Source organism: Ochotona princeps, chromosome 30, assembly GCF_030435755.1.
Source record: "Ochotona princeps isolate mOchPri1 chromosome 30, mOchPri1.hap1, whole genome shotgun sequence".
Classification (NCBI taxonomy): domain Eukaryota; kingdom Metazoa; phylum Chordata; class Mammalia; order Lagomorpha; family Ochotonidae; genus Ochotona; species Ochotona princeps.
The window spans coordinates 8,347,532-8,368,557 of NC_080861.1; the positions used below are offsets into that span (position 1 = coordinate 8,347,532).

The window sequence follows — 21,026 nt, forward strand, 5'->3', positions numbered from 1 at the left end:
TGTGGCCTGGGAAAGCAGTCGAGGACGGCCCAATGCATTGGGACCCTGCACCCGCATGGGAGACCCGGAAGAAGTTCCAGGTTCCCGGCTTCGGATCGGCGCGCATCGGTCTGTTGCGGCTCACTTGGGGAGTGAATCATTGGACGGAAGATCTTCCTCTCTGTCTCTCCTCCTCTGTGTATATCTGGCTGTAATAAAATGAATAAATCTTTAGAAAAAAAAAGTTTTAGATTTTCAAATACGTACCCTTTTAAAAATAGAGATCTCAATACCTGTAATTCCAATATTTTAATTAGTGCTAATCACCAAGACTATGTGTGTGAATTGAATGTTAGTAGAAGTGAGTAAAACTCCTGCATATAAAAAAGCAAAAACAATCTGCTGTATCTCCATGAACATCAGTACCTTTCTTTGCTTCTGAGTCATGACATTCCCTTTCCTCTTGCTTCTTTCCCTTTTAATTAAAAACTACTGAGGGGTTGGGGGTGGGGGAGAGACAGAGAGAGAGAGAAAAAGAGAGAGAGAGAGAGAGGAAGATATACATACACAGAGGAAGAGTAGGACAGAGAGAAAACTTTAGCTTCTGGTTTACTCCCTCAGTGCTCATGACAGCCAGGGATCGTGTAAGCTAAATACAGGAGTTAAAAATTCATTCTGGGTCTTGATTTGGATAAGGAGGACTCAACTACTTGAAGCACTACCTGAACCTCCTAAACTACACATTAGCAGAAGCTGAAATTGGGAGTGGAACTGGGAGAGAACTCCTATATGAGATTCAGGCATTCCAGCAGTATCACAGAGTCTGTGCTTACCCCGACCTAGTTTGTTTACATTGAATTTGATAGTAATTCATTCAGTATTACAAATGTGGCAAGCACTGTGATAGGCCCAAACATTACAAAACTGAATAATATATGATTTCCACCACACCACACCATACCACACTTGTCTGTTGTGTGTCTGCAATGATCAAATGAGGTAAGAGGTATGAAAATGTCCCATGGAATATGATGTAATTAAAGGTGCTCTAGAAGATACAAAAGTAAGTCAGGTTAAAATTGGGGATTAGAAAACAGCGTTCTGAAATTAGACCTGAAAGTTTTCAAGTTGTTGACCTAAGCATACAACCACAAATTGTAGATAATTATGAAGATGATAATAATTTCAAAAGTAGTCTTCAACGCAATTATTGGTTCAGTGAAGGAATTATGTTTAAATTTTAAAGTTTTTGAAAGTTTGGGAATCTGATTAAGTGTTAACACTTCTCTCATAATTTTTGTTTGTATATGTACAAAATCAAATGAGACAGTAAGTGTGAAACGTTTCTGTAAAGTGTTATATAAATATAAGCTGCTGTTAGTGCAAAAGGAGGTGAGGCTGAGAGACAAGGGAGTGATTTGGATAAGGTGCAGAACTAGGTGTGTGGGGGGGATATGTTTGGACTTGAAAAGACATCAAAAGGGTAAGTTTTAAGCAAAACAAGAATTACCTGTGTGATGAAGCATGCTAGAAAGGGCTTAATTTCCAAAAATATCTTCTGCCTAAAGTCTACTTTGGCATTTGGCATTCTGTTAGGAAAGTTGTTCCATGCTAATAGTAGATAATAGTATGTGTGTTCAAAAATAGCATTTTTACTATGCATTGTTTGAACACTTGAAAGTAATTTGCCCTATTTTTATTGGCTCTTGATATGACTTGATGGGCTAAGTGTTGGTGAGGGTATTTTTATCTTCATCTTATTGCTTTTTCTCTAGATGGGCACGTAAGGATCAAAAGAGGGATGAATTATTTATCCCATAACCAAAGGGACAGGCCCAGCTTGGCATATTTCACATCTACTTTCTTTCCACTCTGCCATGATGATCCCCTGAGAGAAGTGTTTGCTCAACACCTCGTATAGAGTTGGAGAAATTCTCATGTAGTAGTCCAGAAACTACTCCTGGACACAGCTGGGAAAAGTTGCAGGCAGTCCTTCATTTAAAATTCCAAGTTGTGTGGTAAGAGTTTTGGCTGTTGGGGCGATTTAGAGAACAGGAGAGGTGTGTTGAAGAGACGGACTTGCTCAAATGTTGAAAACCAGAAAGTGTTTACTTAGCTGTAAGTAAGACCCTGAGGCTCTTACAAGACAGGTTAGAAACACTGAGAGACAACCCATCATAACTAACCGTGTCAGTAAGGATGACTTTTGAGACATGCTGTGTTTCAGGAGAGAGTACCAATAACTTTCTGCAATCAAACATTTCCCTGTGGCCCTCAGAACCTTTGAAACCGTTCTTGTTGGCTCACAGATCCCAGGGAGCCTCTGCATCCGTTATGCCCTCCATCTTTGTTCCATTGGTGAGCTGCTAACTGGGCTTCCTGCAGCTTCCAGATGGCAGAGAGCTCATTTTCCTCACTGCTTGCAAACTTCCTTCCTTCTCTCTAGTCAGCTTTCCAGAAGGGATCCCACGGTGGGATTGTTTGATTCTGGCATGATAGGCATTTTGTTTTCATGACTTCCATAGTCTTTTTTTCCTTCTCTGTGTGCTTGTTGACAGAGCAGGTGAATCAGAGAGACACAGAACACACCTGTTCTCCAGACCTCCCCTCCTGCCCAGGCACTTTGGAGCATCTGCTTTATCATTGGCCAGTGTAGTATGTGCTACTCTTCCCAGTATATTTTGTCAGAATGTACCATTGTGTATATCGGGTTAGAGAAAGATACTCCACCTAATAATAACTATCCAGGAGCCAGGGCATGCATGTGACCAAGCTCAGTAAATCAGATGTTGCAACCTCAGACTTTGAAGGAAAGATCATGTCAGAGCCCATGGTGGTAATGTGACAGGTACATGTACAGCAGTGGTCATTTCTTCCAGAGCCACCCGGTAGGATGTTAATATCCGTTAGCTCAGGTATTTCTTTGATCTCGTGTTTCTCCCAGCTTGCCTGTCTCTTTATACTTCTTTCGTATTCTTCAAATCTGATAAACTTCTATCATATCTCTGTGTGTGCAATTTTCATTGTTTGCCTTTAAATAAACTCAAATGACTCATGTTAATTTATCAGACAACAAAGTATCTTGATGGAACTTCCCGTGAAGTCTGGTTGATTGGGCCAGGCTGGCATTTCTTGACCAGAGTCTCCTTAAGAGACCCTCAAGTATCTCCTTTGTTTTATCATTTTCTTCTTCTTTCTCTCAACAGTAGCCATGTGAACTTACATAGGTCTAAACCTCATGAAAGACATAACTCTACCCTATTTCAAAAAAATCAGATTACATATACAAATGAGTATGTTTATCTAAGGAGTGCCAGAATGGATCTCATGTGCTGGAAATTTATGAGCCCTCTTCTGATCACTGATTTAGTCAGTAAACGTTCATACCTCTAGGATGAAAGGTTTTGACATGGAAAAATAATTCCTGGCTGTCTTCCGTACAAAACAATGCAGTCTTTATGAGCATACCCTTCCTGATTATCTAATTATATTCATCATCTCTTTGAGCTACATATAGCTGTATATATCATAGATAATATGCCACTTTTTGGTATGTGTATAAATTCATTTCAACATATCTTGCAAGTCTACTTTCCACTAGTTATGATGTATGGCTGGGTATCTAATTAATAATATAAGTCAATTCTTTGATGTCTGTGTTCTTTATATTTTTACAAAACTCCATTTTATGATTTTACCAAATAGGAAGTATTATCCTTCCACTTCCAGTGACTTGAACTTAGCTAATAAATGTCATAAGTAAAGTTTAAAAGTAGATTCAGCACTTCCAGGTTCACACAGGAAAGCAATGAGAAGTAAAACAGCGTAATATCATGTCTGTCCAAACCTATAAATTAGCGTTCTATTGTGATCTCTGCTTTTGAAAGTGCTTCTCTCTTGACTTTTGCTTTACAACTTCTGTCATATTGTCATATTGAAGCTAGCCTTTATTCATTGCTCTTGGAACATTTCTTCTAGTATTAGCTCTTTGCTATGATGATGAAATACCTGAAACAATTAAGTTTATAAAAAAAAGACTAATTACTTGGCTCACATTGATGTGGGTCCATAAAACCTCATAATCTTACCCATTGTTTCTTACAATACTATTTTGGAAAAACTGATCTAATCCTTACTTATTTTTGGTGTCTCAGAATTTGTTTTTTCTGCAATGAGATCTTGATTCACTCTGGTTTGCCAAATTCAGCAAATCTTGAAAAGTCAACTTTAATCAATTTTCACCTCTCTACAGCATTCCCAATATCTGACGTGAAGTCATGGCTGTCTCCTCTATGCTATAGCCATTTAGAAATGAATCAAATAAATATGTACTCTCAGCTGCATGAAATGTGCTTGTAATTATTGGATTAAAACCTACTATTGTATTACTTAGTAAAATTGTAGGTGTCATTCGTTGCCAGAAGCAATTTCTATTCATTTATGTATAGTTATTTACATATATTATATTACATATTTCTAAATCTGATTAAATGTATATCTACATATATATTTTGCATGCACACAGACAGAAATGACACATAAAGTTTCTCTTTTAAAAAATATTTCATTTTTATGGGAAATTCAGATTTACAGGAGAAACAGAGAAAAAGATCTTCATCCAGTGCTTCACTCCCCAGGAGGCCACAATGGCCAGAGCTGAGCAGATGCGAAGGCAGGAGCAAGGAGCTTCTTCCAGGTCTCCCACTGGGCACAGGGTCCCAAGGGCCATCCTCTACTGTTTTCCCAGGCCACAAACAGGGAGCTTAATGGGAAGTGGGAAAAGCTAGACACAAGCCCGTGCTCATATGGGATCCCGGCGCACACAAGGTGAGGATCTTAAGTTCCTCACTGGGCTACCGCACTGGGCTCTGAAGTTTCTAATGATAAGAAACTATTTCATCTTGATCTGCAAGCCAGTTTTCTTATGATCTAAATTCTATAAAATATGTAAATCACTGAGCATTTTTCTGGACACAGACAGATATGTTACTAAAGCAAAAAAGAAATGCTGGCCATAACATCGCTGCTTGAACTGGAAATTCGAATAGTCCTTTCCAAAGCAGGTTTCCCTCAGCTAACTTCTGATCTAGTGCCATAGTGAAAAATAAAGAGATTCTTTTTAAAAAGTTATGCTAGAAATGTTTACACGAAATGAATAGCTGTATATACATGTTATTGTGAAACAGAAGATATTATCATGTTCAGTGAATTCTTAATTCCGGTAATTATAAAAATAGTCATAACATTTACCCTGCATTAAGAAACTGAAATGATGTAGCTTTCTGAGGCATCAACAACTGATGACTGTATCTGATTATAGGACGATTGGGGTTGGTTCTGGCCACTGCTGTATCCCATATCAGCCTGCCTGGATTTGAGTATTATCAATGTCTCCCTGTCCCAATTTCTGGTTAATGTGTACCTTGGGAGGCCTCTCATTTGAGAACGCTGAATTGATGTCCCAGTAACCAGGGAATATTTGTATTGCACACTCAAGTACAGAAGCTTTGTGCCTCTGTTTCTCCTCTCTCTCTCTCTCTCTCTCTCTCTCTCTCTCTCTCTTTCTCTCTGTTTTTCTGCTTATCAGATTACATAAATACAATTTTCCAGACAAAAATTAAAACAAACCAAAATTTGTTAAGGAAATCAGAATAATAAAAATAACTTACAAAATACACAAAGTTCCGAGCATAAATGTGATTAAAGGCCTGTCTTCCGAAGCTCCTGCATGTGAGCACACGCTCATTTAGAGATGAGCAGAGGGAACTTACACTTCATGTGGTTTTAGATATCCAAATGTCTAACTGTGACTAAGAAATATGCTTTCTAAGAAATGCACGGTGAAAGTTTACTAAAATTTTGTATCCTGAGAGAAAATTTGCTTCATAATATATTGAAAGCCCTAAATAACATGACCTCTTCTAAACCTGTGAAGACTTTTGCCATATATGTTGGGATGTTCATTTGTTCCATTAGAGGAATGCTTCATCAAAGTGTAATCATTGTAATTTATAGCTAATTCTGGTCTAATAATTTCTTCAAAAATGCAAATTAACGCTAATTTATTTACAATTTTATTGACCAGTTTGGTTATAAGTTTGGCTTTACTGTGTGTGAAAATAATATCAATTTGTAGCAGTGGCAATTTTGGCTTAAAATTTTCCTCTGAAATTTTTTTTTAAAGATTTATTTATTTTCATTACAAAGTCAGATATACAGAGAGGAGGAGAGACAGAGAGGAAAATCTTCCGTCCGATGATTCACTTCCCAAGTGAGCGCAACAGCCGGTGCTGCACCGATCCGAAGCCCAGAACCAGGAACCTCTTCCGGGTCTCCCACGCGGGTGGAGGGTCCCAAAGCTTTGGGCCGTCCCTGACTGCTTTCCCAGGCCACAAGCAGGGAGCTGGATGGGAAGTGGAGCTGCCGGGATTAGAACCAGCGCCCATATGGAATCCCGGCGTGTTCAAGGTGAGGACTTTACCCATTCGGTCACCCCGCCGTGTCACACTAGTTAACTTTTCTAATGGCCACAAGGGCTGGGGTTGACAAAGTCAAATCCAGGAGCGAGGAACTGTGTCTGGTCTACTGCATGTGTTAGGGGGCCTAAGCACCATCTACTGCTACTGTCTCAGGCACGTTAGCAGGGAGTCAGAATGCTACTGTCTCAGGCACATTAGCAGGGAGTCAGATTCAAAGTGAAGAAGTTGGAAGTCAAATTAACACTCATATGGAATGTTGGTGTTACAGATGCCAGCCTAACTTGCTGCACCACAATGTGGCATCAAAATTCACCAAAAAAGTTTTTATGAATTCAATTGTATGCCATTGTTTGATTTAATTTTATAAGCTGTTATTCTAGGATGTTAACATTTCCATTTTATGACTAAGGGGACTAATTTAGGAGGAGTGGTAAAGAACACAGTGACAGAGAAGGGTATTGAATAATATTTTTTAAACTTTCTATGTCCAACACTCCACCCACTGTTCTATGATACAATTACAATTAGTTCAAATCTGAAAAAGATTCACATTTACTCAAACTCAATAATCCAGTAATCTGTTTGTTCGACATTAATGTTATCTGTGAATCATTGGTCCACCAGAGTAAACATCCAATCTTGCTCGTATCAAAATTTGAGGTTTCTCTTGATTAAGTCCCACTGTAATTTCCCTTTAACTGTTTAACTTGGATTATTACTTAGGGACTTAGGGAATAACAAGTTGATTGCTTTCACATTTGAGATCAAAACCATTGGATGTGAAGTTCATTTTTCCTGGGAAAAAAAAATCACTCAACTTCTTTCCAGTCTAAAAACAAAGCAACACTATCAAAATAAAAGGAGAGGTCAGTACATCGCTATCAGAGTCATCCTAATCTGAAGGATAAAATTCTACCGTGTCAGTTTCATAAGTGTGTTTCCTACATCAAATCAGTGAGTTGAAAGAATTGAGGGAAAGATGTGCTTTTTGAGTTCATTTGGATTGCAGCGTGGCCTTATTGGAAGGAAAGCCACATGTCCAGCTTCGCTTGGGACACACCTGGTTTAGATCTGTGATTCTGGCATCACGTCTAGTTCAGCTGTTCTCCAGTTTTCCTTAGATGTCTGCTTTGCTTGCAATCTGTGCTGCAGCATGGACTAGTAGTTTGTGCAGTCCGTGAGCAATGAAGAGATATTTCATTTTAACATGTGCTTAAATCAAAAGAACCTTGGCAACCTTTGCAATTCCAACCTCCCTTCAAATACAGCATGCCTTTTTTTTTTTTTTTTGCTGATGGAACAATAGATGAGAACAACAGTTTATTGTATTCATCCATGTGTATATCCATCTAACTATCGACTTCTACTCAACTTTTCAATCCATCCATTCTTCATTCCAACTGATAATAGTTAATGAATGCATGTATTAAGCTTTGGGCCATCCTCGATTGCCTTCTCTAGCCACAAACAGGGCAATGGCTGGGAAGTGAGCAGCAGGGTCATGAACCCACGTCCGTATGTGATTCTGATGTGTGCAAGGCGAGGATTTAGCTACTAGACCACAGCGCCAGACCCACATCACAGGATTTTGAACAATACATATAATCCACATCCTTTTGGTATTAATAGCATCACCCAGTGTAACAACTGAAGCTGTCTTCAAGGAACAGAATCTCTCAAAGTTGAGAACCATTATTTTGGATGAAAAAATCCAGAGGATGGACTTATGGAGGAAAGTTTGGCAAAGTCAGAACTTAAAGTGGAGATTAGATTGATAAACTAATTGAACAAGACAAGTTATCTGGGAGATACTTGAATGAAAAGAACAGAAATGGTAAAGTGGCTGGGAAATGGGGATGGAAAAGAAATGACTGGTTTTGAAATGTGGGACCTAAAGAGATCAGGTTAGATTCAAACAGACAGGACTGGAAGACAATAGAATACACAAGGCTGGTACTCCAGGATGAAGCTAGTCTTGGCTAGAGAAATTTGGGGGTTACTGGATTAATTGGTCTGAATATTTTTGTTAGAGATCAGTTGTTTGCATTTGTGTAGAAATTATTGCCTGTGTTCTGTTCCATTGATCTGTAAGTCAGTTTTTGTGCCAGTGTTGTTTAAATTACTACGGATCTGTAGTAGACTCTGAAGTCAGGTATTGTAATTCCTCCACCTTGATTCCCTCCCACACTCCAGCCCAGGGTTGCGTTGGCTATTCTGTGTCTTTGGAGATTCCATTTGAATATTAAAATAATTTTTTTCTTGTAATTCTGTAAGGAACATCATTTGTATTTTGAATGGGATTGTATTGATTCTGTAGATTGTTTAGGTAGTATAGATTTAAATTGTAATTTTTGTGTGTATGTGTTGAAAGGCATAGTTACAGAGAGGAGAGACAGAAAGAGAAAGGATATAGGGAGAGGGAGAGAGAGTCTTCCCCCCACTAGTTTTCTTTACAAGCATCTGTGACAGCCAGGTCTGGGCCCTGCCTAGGCCAGGAGCTGGCAACTCCATCTAGATCTTCCATGTGGGTGGCAAAGACTAATCACTTGAGACATTGTCTGCTGTCTCCCAAGGTTGCATTAACATGAAGCTGAATTGGAAGTGAAATGATTGGAACTCAAACTGACACTGCAATTTAAGATATGGACATAGCAGCATTCAGATTGAACTTCTTTGCCACAATTCCTGCCTCTAGAGAAATATATTACTATTTTATCCCTTCTCATATCAATATACACAGTTGAGAGCAGAAGTATGCCAGTGACAAAATAAGGTGAATACATAATTAGACTCATTTAGTTTGTGATCATATTTGTGTCCTGAAATATTTCAAGTTGTGTCTTGACTTTATGTGAATAATGGCTTTCCTCACCAAAATGTGAATAATGATGCATTTGGATATCAAGGAGAGAAGAAATATTCTAGTGTATGAAATCTTAATGTGATTAGTGTGGATTTTAATTTTTTTTAATATATGATTAATTGCCAATGTACTTAATTGTGACTGGCAATTCTGCTAAGATATCTTAATGTAAAAAATTGTTGATAATTTAATTAATAAAACCCTAGCATGCATAGCCTTAGCAGTTTAACTTATTTCACAAGTTGAGATTGTCAGATGCCTTATACTTCAGAAATTAATTTCATGATTCTAGTGCAATGTAATGAAATCAGTCATGTACTCTTCCTGTCAATAGTGCAATAAAGGAGTTTTGTAACAAGTCATCAATTTGAAAGACACGAAAGTCATGTTTTCCTTTAAAGGGAACACTGCATTCTTTGTGATTACTAACAGAAAGTACACACCTGTTTCAAATGTCAATATTTCTATTCTTCAAATCCATTTTATAATATTATATCTCACCTATTGAGAAGTTTGATGTCACCAGAGAAAATACCTTCTGTCATTGTAGTTTGATCCCTAACTATCTGGTTGCAATTTTTCAAGGACTTCAGAGATTGGAAAGACCGCTACATGATTCTCAATCAGACTAGTGCGACTTACATGTGTATCTATACTGTGATCCTGCTGAGTGACTCAGGGTCTCAAACGATTTCTAAGAAGGCTTGTGGCACAGGTGTTTTCCTGTTTTTGTTGATGTTCATAGCAGTCTCAAGAGAAAATTCTTTTTCCCTATTTAAATGAGGAAGATGCCAAAGGGATTTAATTTGCATTTTAGAAGAAGTCAGAGTTAACACAAGGGAGCAGGGGTTGTCATGTCTTCCATATTTTTGGAAACTTGCAGGGCTTTTCCGTGCTGTCCTTGTACAGGGAACTAGTGATGCTTTGGGCATTACTGGTTTTCACTCAGTCCTCTGAGACTCAGTGGGGAAGTGGTTCCTCAAAGAAAGAATTTTGAATATATTTTTCAGTTCCCTCCCCGTAACTGTTTTGAAGCCCCATGGAATCTTTGGCTTAAAAGTTTTATTGTGATTGCTCTCACCAGCGAAACACCAGATTCTTTGGGGCTTAGAATTTGTTTATGAATGAAAATAAACAACTAAGAAGTATTTTTCTTCATTCATGCTATTGCTTTTTTTGAGGCCAAAGAAGCATACTTGTCTAAAAGGTAATGCTAATAAATGAAAAAAAAAAAAGACTTGGACTATTTTAAAATAAAGTCAGTTCTGAAAACAAGCCACTTTAGTTGTTAGGAATTTTGAAGGGTTATTTAATACTTCCCCAGCGACTGGCATCGTGAAGTATTCAAGCCAGCTGTGTGGACATCTCAAATAGTCTCAAAAATTTGAATTCCCTTGCAGAAGGATGCAAATGCTTATGCCTTTACATATGCTCTGAGTACACAGCCCAGTCCATCTACCAGATTGTGAATCCAGAGCGGTTTTGCATATAGGGAGATGTGTTGCCTGTGGTAGCATGAAATCTGAGACAAGCACTACCTGCACCTCTGCTTGCCGAGATTAGTAGTCACTGGCATGTGCTGATGAAGAGCTGATAAAACCCTAGAAGAAGTATCACCAGTATGTGAGTTATCCGCCATCTCTGGAATGCACACTCTTGTTTTCTCAGTATGACTGAGTGGAGATGGAGGGAAGGCTTCTGATTTTGAGCTGTAAGAAGAGACCAGTGTTGTGGCACAGTATATGAAGCCACTGTTTGTGATGCCAGTATCCCATACTAGCACCTGTTTGAGTTCTGACTGTCCCACTTCTGATCCAGCTCCCTGGAAAGCAATAGATGATGGCCCATGTGCTTTGGTCAGTGCATCCATATGGGAGACCCAGATGGTATTCCTGACTTCTGGGTCCCACCAGGCCCATCCCCAAGGAATTGTGGCCATTTGGAGAGTAAACCAGTGGATGGGTGATCTCCCTCTGTAACTGTCTCTTTCTCTCTGTAACTCTGCCTGACAAATTAATAAATAAATCTTTTTAGAAAAAGGATTTGGGGGAAATATTAGGCAGGTCAAGGTTAGAGACTGATTTTGAGAGGCTTTCATTTCCTATCTCCCGTTGTCAAAAGATGCTGAATAATCTCAGATAATAAAACTTTCCCTGGTTTTCCTTTTGTGGAGTTTAAAGTAGACCATCTCCAAGATCTTTCTTTAAGAAAAGTCCCCTTAAAATACCCCCATCCATTTATGGAAGAGCCTTTAAGTTCTGTGAGTAAAGAGGTTGTCGCCATAACTTAAAGTGGAAAGAGACAGGAGGTGGTGAAAGCTTTCACTGAGGTCCTTGCTCTACTTTCAGGTCTTCTGTTTTTCCCGTTACCTGATTTTCTACCAACTGATCTCACGCACATGCATCAAATGAAATCGTGACCCTTCAGACCATAGGCCTAGTGATGCAACAATTAGCATCCTATTTATTACACAGGGCTTAATAAAAAAAAAAATAATGCAAGATGAACCCTTCTATCATGCTAGGAAAGGCCTTCTATTTGGCACTCCAATTTCATTTAAAGATGTGAGAGAATTTAGTTTCATGGTTTACCTTCCGTGTGATACTTCTTGGGTGCCGCTTTTTAAAATAGTGATTGACATTTTTTTACTGTGTCAGTACCTAAAGAAAATGCACAATTTTATAAGTTGAATATAGAGTCCTAATAATAGTACAAATAAGGTCAGTTTTTAGAAGAATTGTTTATTTTTAGTGGGAAGTCAGATTTACAGAGAGAGAAGGAGATACAGAGAGAAAGCTCTTCTGACTGCTGGTTCACTCCTCAAGTGTCCACTGCAGCTGGAGCTGAACTGATCTGAAATCAGGAGCTTCCTCCAGGTCTCCCATTTGGGTGGAGGGTCCCAAGGACATGGGTCATCTTCTCTTGCTTTCCTAGGCCACAAGCAGGGAGCAGGATGGAAAGTGGAGTAACTGAGACATTAGCTGGTGGCATATGGAATCCCGGCCCGTGCAAGGTTAGGGTTTAGCCACTGAGCAATGGTGCCTGCACCAAGTAAAGTTGTTACTTATTTATTTATTAAATTTTGTTTTACCACTGGGGAGGTACAATTTTTTTTTTCAACATCATCCATAGGGGCTAGGAGAATGCCCAGTCAGCTACCTACTAGAATTGGTTATTTATGCCAAAAGTTTTAAAAATTAAATACCACAGGACTGTGGGTAGCTTCATGACCTTCCCTTAGTGATTGAAGCAGTGTGATAGTACCAGAAGTAGCCCTGGGCATGCCTCAGTAGGCAATGTGATAATGCCGGGCAGTAGCCCTGGGCATGCCTCAGTAGGCAATGTGATAATGCCAGGCAGTAGCCCTGGGCATGCCTCAGTAGGCAATGTGATAATGCCAGGCAGTAGCCCTGGGCATGACTCAGTAGAAAGGAATGTATGGAAGAAATAGCTACAGACAACAGAATTTTTTTAACAAGTATATTATTTTTTACTGAAACAGTACATTTTCCACAGAAGTTATAAAATTGTAGGCATACTTCTGTAGCATAGCTCAGTGTTTCTCTGCTAGAATAAGCAGAATAAGCACCAAGTGCTTACCATCGAGAGTGTCTTAAAAACACTAAGGATCTAAGTTTTCTTTAAAACATGGTCTATAAGGCCGAGCCAACTTTTTCATCTAGCGTTAATCCAAAGAAGTAGAGCAGCTGTTTGTTGGTCTTTCCGAGAAACTGTTGGCAAATTCACACCCTAAGACATTTTCAACGATGGTTTTGAGTATAGATGGTTTACTTCTTACATTCTAACTTAGGATTTACTCTTTTTTTTTCAAACATATATTTTTATTGCATTTCCTTTTTTTAAAATTAATTACATTGCATTATGTGATACATTTTTTTTATGCACTGGGATTCCCCCCGCCCCTCCCCAAACCCTCCCCCCATGGTGGATTGCTCCACCTTGTTGCATTTCCATAGTTCAAATTCAGTTGAGATTCTTTCATTGGAGATAGTTACCAAGCATAAAGTCCAGCATCTTATTGTCCTGGTAAGTTCAATGGTTTCTTGATGAGACCATCTCTGGTCTGAAGGTAGAGCCGGCAGAGTATCATCCCAATCAATTAAAAGCCCCAACATAATATTTCCAACCATTTACAACATTATGGCATTAATTGACATGACATTGGTTAACCAATATGTTAATAGGAAAATGCAGGTTAACAAACAAACAAACAAGCAAACAAACCAAACTAGAATAGATAGAGAACAACAAGGAAAACTTAGAAACAGATAGGAAACGGTCAGCGTGGATGCACTTATACCTCACTGGGTGGGACACAAAGATTAGTTACTCCTCACTGGGGTATGGAAGATTTCTCTGCACACCCCTCCTAAACATGCTCACCTAAACTGTTGACATATATCCTGTTAGAATTATAGAGTTAGACCACCTGAAAAACAGCCAGGTTCAGCGAAATCATGCTTCAATGCTATAAACTGCTAAAGACTAAAATTAAAATAGGCATGAGACAGCTGAATAGCAATCTAAGCCATTTTAAGGTGTATAGAATACGGTTGAATGTAAACCAAAATTGAAATGTCTATGAAGAAGACAACAGAAATTTTAAAGAACTTCATTCCCCCATGCATACACACACACTCTATTCCCTTCTCTCATTCAGCCATAACAGAATTCCAGGGTGTCCAATATTCCTAATTCCAGAGAGCAGGATAGGTATTCTGCCGTTAGAGGAAAGGCAGAAGTTGGGGTGGGGGGCAGTAGATAGTTTTTAAACACTACCAACTGTTGTGGCCGGGAGCTTTCTTTTTTTCTCCCAGCAAAGTCAGTATTGACTGGAGAAACAACAACAAAAAAGGAGCAATAGTAAGATAATGCAAATAAACCAATACTCAAAGCTTTCCCACTGTCCTTCTAATCAGAAGGGGGACAAGGCCAAAAAGTTAATAGCAATGTAATTATCAGTTTTCTATCAGAAAAAAAACAGAGAGTGGACCAAAGACCTTACTCACCTTCACCCTGCTATGAAAACATTATTTAGGAGCACAGTCTTAATTAGGCTCTCCTTTCTCTCCGCAGCTTTGTATATGTCTACAAGCCACAAAGATAACCTAACATTATTTCAGCTCCTGTTAAGATTTAATGTTTCACAAAGTCACCGCAATTCTTAAAGTTAGGTCCAATCTGTACTTTAGGTCCAATCTGTAATGAGGCTCCAGTCACATTAAGAATAACTCAGGGTGCAGAAAGGAATCCTGGGCAGTCTCCAGGCTGGCCTCAACGGATTTGCTTCACAGTGTGTAACTTCAATCAGCCCATAGAGCCCGATTAATTCCTTTTAGGGTGAGAAGTCTACATGGTCATCATGGGTTAGACAGAGTGGATCAGGACCAACTCCAACCCTCTGTATGTCAGTCAACCATTACAACTCTTCTACTTAGGTCTGGAGAGGAAGAGGCGATAGTTAAAGTGGGGTGGGAAAACAGAGCTTCAGGACACACTAACAAGATAGCCCGGCGGTGGAGAGGGTACTTGTTTTCCTCGCAGCACCAACACATCAGGTTCCCAGGCCTGCCGCTCAGGGCTATGTCCTCCTGAAGTGGGAACAGCGGTGTCTGGCAGTGGCACAAGAAAAAGCTGAGACAGCTTCTGTGGAAGTCAAAATCTATCGAATTCATGTTGGCGTTGCCTGGGTTCTGGAGTTTGAGACGTGCCCGGGTCCCCAGTTCACTGAGGAATAACCTCGGCGCCTCACCAGTCAGCCCTAGACACTCAAGTGCCCACTTCTTTTTGACTACTGTCTTCAGAATACTTTTTTTTCCCTTTTGAAATTCCACTGTGGTGAGTTATTACACATTGTAAAATGACGGTTTTGGCATTATAGCAGGTTAACTTCTGTAAACCTATTAGACAAAAAAAAAGAAAACAAAAGCTAGACAGTTGAATATGTACAAACAGGAGCCATTCGTAATTGCTAGACTTGGATAAGGGATAAAAATGAAGGATGTCAACAACAATGTGACGGTAGATTCCGTCTTGGCACCACATGAATGGAGTCCTGTTTCTTCTGGATCCTGGGAATCAGGAGAGCTTTTGATCTTAGCAATTCCAACTTCCTTATTTGCAAACATGAAGCTAAAATTGTCTTATGGAAAGCCTCTTCCTACTGCTCAAATTCAAGCATTTTTTTTTTCTTTTAGTGATGCCTAATTACTGTCATGGGGCATCAGCTGCTGACCTCTGTCCCTGCACTCTAGAGGAAAGTGGTCTACTGCTAGCCCAGCAAATCCAAATGGTCCCTGGCCTGGCCATCCTTCTGTATGACTGAATGACCCTTCTGCTGTTTGTACCTTCTGGGATGCTCTGCCTCATCCTAAGGTACTATACAGGTATATTTTTCATCGCAGTAAATAATTCTTGATAACATTTTTTTTTCTGTTTAATTTATTCTGTGAGTTCTATTTCCAGACCGTATCCAGGTTGCTACGGGTCCACCTCATAGCTTCAAAGAGTGTTGATTGCTAAAGACACAGCCCTCCACTGCCTCAGATAATTGACTTCAGCTCATGGGAACTTCATTGCCTAGGCAGTTAGCATCTTCCCTCTGTATGTAAGCTGACGCCAACAAACAACTGATGAAAATCAGCTTCTTTGGTTTATGAAAGGCAATGTAGAGTCCTCACATGGATCAGGCCAAAGCTAACCTTTACCACAAACCATGTGCATTTTCAGCTCTCTCGCTTCCCTAATCCTGCTGCCCTCATCCCCCCCAAGACTTTTTCTGAGTGTGTATCCATCAGTAGTTGGGTGTATGTTAATCTTTGCTGAAGGTTTATGTTATCTAGGAAAGGCAACCCCCAGACACATGCTAAGGACGCAGAACTAGAAGATTATTAAGCTTGTGATTGTTCTCTGTCCGTCTGAACCCAAATAATTTGCTCAAAGCCACTGTTTTCTCATGATTGGAGGAATTTCACACCCATGTTTTCCCTAATCCAACACATCTATGCTGAATCTTTCCTTTGTGCAGGATGGTCTGCCTATTCATGGGGAGTGAAGTACGTCACTGCTGATTGACTTAAACATTCCCAAGACCTGCACCCACTGCTTTGCAACTCATCATGCCTGTAATCGGTTCTGTGCAGGCTTATGCAGCCCCTGCTGTTACTGCCTTTGACCTGTAACACTTGTTTTTTTAGTTTCTCCCCAAAATCTTGTTTGGTGCTCATTACTCCCAGTTTGCTAAAGTGAGTCAGCTTGTCTACCAAATCTCGCTGCTGTTCGCTACTCTTGCTTATTTGGGGCAAACTAACTCTCCGTACTCTGGGAATTGCACACTCACATCCACTAAGTTACAGCAACTAAGATGACAGGTTGACATGTAAATGTCTTTTAGGTAAATAATAGTTATTATGGGGGCCCATCAGAATGAATTTATTTATAACTTCTGCCACCCAACGCTAGCACTTAGGGAGGAAGACAGAGGAGGCAGTGGAAGGCTGCTTAGTGATCCTAGAGAACTAGGAAGACCTAGATTTTCCAGAAATCGTATGTGTCAATCTTTAGAGATAATTGGGCCAGCATTGCTTCAGAATAGCTTCTACCAATCCATTGCATTTTCACATGTTGTAACAGACACTGGGACCCAAGTGTCCGTTTTCCATGATGCCAGGTTGTATTTTTTGTTCGTTTGGTTTGCTATTTGGCCATCACATTCAGATTCCTTTATGGATTTAATAGCCTATCCAGTGTCACCTAATGGACTCTAAGCAGCTTCTGTTTTCCCATTTTGTAGTAATTATTGCACGGTCACACAGCTTTTCTCTCTCTTTCTCAGAAAACAAACAAACCAATACATAATTACTGGTGTTGTAGCTAACGCGTCTCGCCGCCACAGAGAGCCCATCTATTTATTCTATTCAGCAAGGTGGTTCTACATTTTCAGCTTGTCCCCATTTTCTTTGTTGTGGAATGAAATACAGCTAGTACTAATCCAGTCACATTTTTAGTTGTGCACCAATTAGATGAAATTATTAGTCATTGCGGCAAAGTGTCAGCAACTGCAAATAGAAATGTGCCATTTTAGGCAGCTGGATCCAAGAGGGAATTGGTAAATTAATAGGAATTTAGAATAATGGTCATGCTTGCAATAAACCATTTATGGGTTCAGAAAGCTAGTTCCTTTGGTAATTTGAATGAGCAGTTTTGCTAATAAAGTTTGTCTGTGTTTAGTGAGTTTGCTGGATCTCTCTGTTACTCATGAACAACTTGAATTATCCACTGCTCCATCAAAGTTTGCCTTTTCACTGAGCTTTCTGGCTCATGGCAATGATTTTTTTTCCCCATTATAAGTAGGGATGGAGAGAGAGAAATGTACAAACAACTTTTAGCACCAACTAGAGCAGGCTAGCTTTAATCTCCATGAGAGATGAATAGTTTTTATACAGAAACTTTGGTTGAAGTTCAGATGGTACCACATCTATTTGAAATACTAAGTATTCTGCATAGAAGGTGCCAATTAGGATCAATAAAAAATCTGCTAGGAGCAGCTGACCCCTCTCCTGCTTGGTGGATCTCCAAGTGTCATCATCTGCTCTATTCTACATGATGATTTTTTAAATTTTAGTTGTTTGTATTGCAATATGAGCTATACAGAGAGGAGAAGAGACAGAGAGGAAGATCTTTCATCCGATGATTCACTCCCCAAGTGACTGCAATGGCTAGTGCTGCGCCGATCTGAAGCCAGGAACCTCCTCCGGGTCTCCCACATGGGTGCAGGGTCCCAAAGCATTGGACCATCCTGGACTGCTTTCCCAGGCCACAAGCAGGGAGCTGGATGGGAAACAGGCGGGGCTGCTGGGATTAGAACCGGCGTCCCTATGGAATCCCGGCGTGTTCAAGGTATCCTACATGTGGTGCCTTTAAGCTATGCCCTGCTCAAGATACTGCAAATTCGGGTAGGGGCCTGCCATTTCTCCCTCCAAAACATCAAAGCTTTTTCCACTACTGCATGCAACTGAAACTTTTTTGGCAAAAATTGAAGGAGGCTTCATTTAGCACGAGGGGAAGCAATCATCAAGGCACTGAGATGGAAGTGAGAGTCGGGGGAGAACTCACACTCTCATGACATCAAAAGCAAAAAGCTCCTGAAGTGACCACTAAGTGCTCTGGCAGAGCCTTTTCTCTGTCTTCTCGAGAGTAAATGAGGCTTCAGTGACCCCCAGATGTCACCTCCAAGTGCCTTAATCATCACATCAAGATCTCTCTCGTGTCCCTGCTAGTCAGCGTCAGGAGTGATTCCCAGCAGAGCCACTGAGCTATGCCTTTCTTGGTACTAAAATCCAGGGTTCTGTATTAAGCGACCTATTTGTTGTTAGCCTTTGTTGTCTTAGATTGCAAGTGTGATAGTGGCATGCATCTCTATCCCACTGCTGTTTTGCATCCTGGTACTTGGTGTAGATGCTGTCACATGGTAGGTGCTTCAGAAACACTCCCTAAACTATAACCACAGTACGGTCTGCAAGTGCAGCCCGCAAAATTACACGCAGCCTGCATCATCATCTTGCTTCCGAGGCCACGTATTGTGTCAACGCCTGTGCCTTGGTCTTTCTGGTTTAAATTATCCTTGAACTCACGAATGGCTTAGAATCATGAGTATTAGAACACTGTTTCAAGATGTTCTTCTGTGGCTGTTTGTTGCGGTAATGGGGCGTGAGTGAAGAAGGTCGGTCTTTTTGCACTGAGCTTGGAAGGGAGATTCTGACATCACGTGCCCAAGCACTGAAGCATCTCAGCTCTGTGTTGGAAACAAATGAGACCTGAGAGAGGAAGAGCTGGTGACACAACAGGGAAATGTGGCATTGATGTTTTAGCCATGCTCAGTCATGGATGGCAACGTTATCCATGACAGATCATAAACCAGGACAGAATCAGAATGCGTGAATTGGCGGAGGCAGCATGTTTGATCCCTCATCGACAGATAATAACCCTGTCCTTTTTCTTGTTTGGCAGTCCATCGTGTGCCTCCTAAACAACGATTTCTTTTTCTCTGTTGTCAGTGTTGTCCACATGAACCACATGAGAAGGTTAGAAGTATGTTTGACTTCAGCAGTTTCTTTATTGGGGAGAGATTCTCCTTCCAGACCCAGACTTGGTGAGATAAAGCCTCACCCCTGATGGCTCTCACAAGATCGGACGGGGCCTGAACAGGCCAGTGATCATCTGTAAAAGTTTCAAAAGTTAGCTGCTTTAGCCACAGTCATTTCATTGTGCACACTCTCTCACTCTCCTCTCGCCTGTAGAAGAAGTGAAGTTCTACTGAAGTAAGAGAAAGAAAAGCTCCTAGGAGCTCTTTACATTCTGATATCCCATGTACCCCTTCCTCCAGGTGGCTACTGATGACCTTGGGACCCACTCAAAGCAAAGTTCCATTGATAATGTTTATTATGGATCTTCAAAAATGTATACAGTGTACACATGAAAAAAATAAAATGCATGGCTTTCAAACTGCTTCTGCACAAAACACACCCGCCTTTGAAATCCATGTTCATGAGCTTGTTGAAGTCCTCTCATGTATAGTTGAGACTGATCAGAATACGTACAGGCAGTTTGCAGTAATCTCAATGTGTTTCTGTTGTTAGTTGTTCTCATATGGGAAAGAATGGCTGGCAGGAGTACTTTGGCAGTCTGTTTTGAAACTTACTAGGTGTCAGGACACCCAGATGCAGGGCCTGAGATCTTGTTTCGGGATTTGTAATTTCTATAGTCCAGGGCACCTGAATTCCATGATGTGGAAAGAAAAAGAACATTTAAAGCAAATCAAATCAAAGCAAAACACAATAAGCTGGTAAACGTCATGCAAGATGTTTGTTAAAATTTGATCATGGTTTTGTTGAATTTGTGATTTTTCTCCTCCTAAATGAGTGGTCATCTTCACTCCTAACTCATGTGTACTTTTCTCATAAAATTCCTATTTAAGAAAAATACTAGGGCTTCTAGAATATGGATTTTTCCCTGTGCCTTATCAGTTTTCTTTAATTTGTTAAATATTGACATTCCTCTGAGGTCTAATAGGTAAAAATGCCAAATAAAGTTTAATAGCATTTTGTAGTCAATATAAATAATTTTACTGCCCTCTGAAACCCCAAACAAGCAGATATTAAATAATTAGTCCTCATTAGTCTCTAAATGTTAAGAAACAAAAAAACCCATCTTTTTCATGTAAGTGTGGGGTGGGGAATCAGGTGACTTGAGTAGATTTCTGAAATCTCCAAGCCCCTCATATTACTCAGGGTTCTAATATTTCTGGCATTCACATGGGGCTATGTTATTGTACATAAAGCATATTCTTTCCCTAATAATTTGCAGGTATGAGAAAACTGCTAATTGACATTTTTGCTAAGAGCTTTTACTCTCTATACAATGGAGAAGGAATTGTTGTTTTATATAGCCAAAATACTCTCAGATTTTGTAGGAGAAAAGATAGTGGTGAAATGTTTAAACATTCCTGTGTGCGCAACAGTTGACTAATTAGGATGGGTCAAATATGTGCATGTGTGTGTAGAAGATAAGTGTTTGGCATTTTCTATTAGAACCCTAACTGCAATAGAGACTTCATGAGAGCAGCAGTAAAGCCTTCCAAGACTGTCTGTGGTGTGACAAATAATAAAAGCTCACTGTTTAAGTGC

At 40.0% G+C, this 21,026-nt stretch overlaps 1 protein-coding gene across 1 annotated transcript in view; it reads left to right on the forward strand.

Moving 5' to 3' along the window:
• The window catches only part of KCNH8 (potassium voltage-gated channel subfamily H member 8), a 215,474-nt gene that overhangs the window by 31,759 nt on the left and 162,689 nt on the right, over positions 1-21,026 (forward strand). The gene's annotated exons all lie outside the window — the stretch shown is intronic.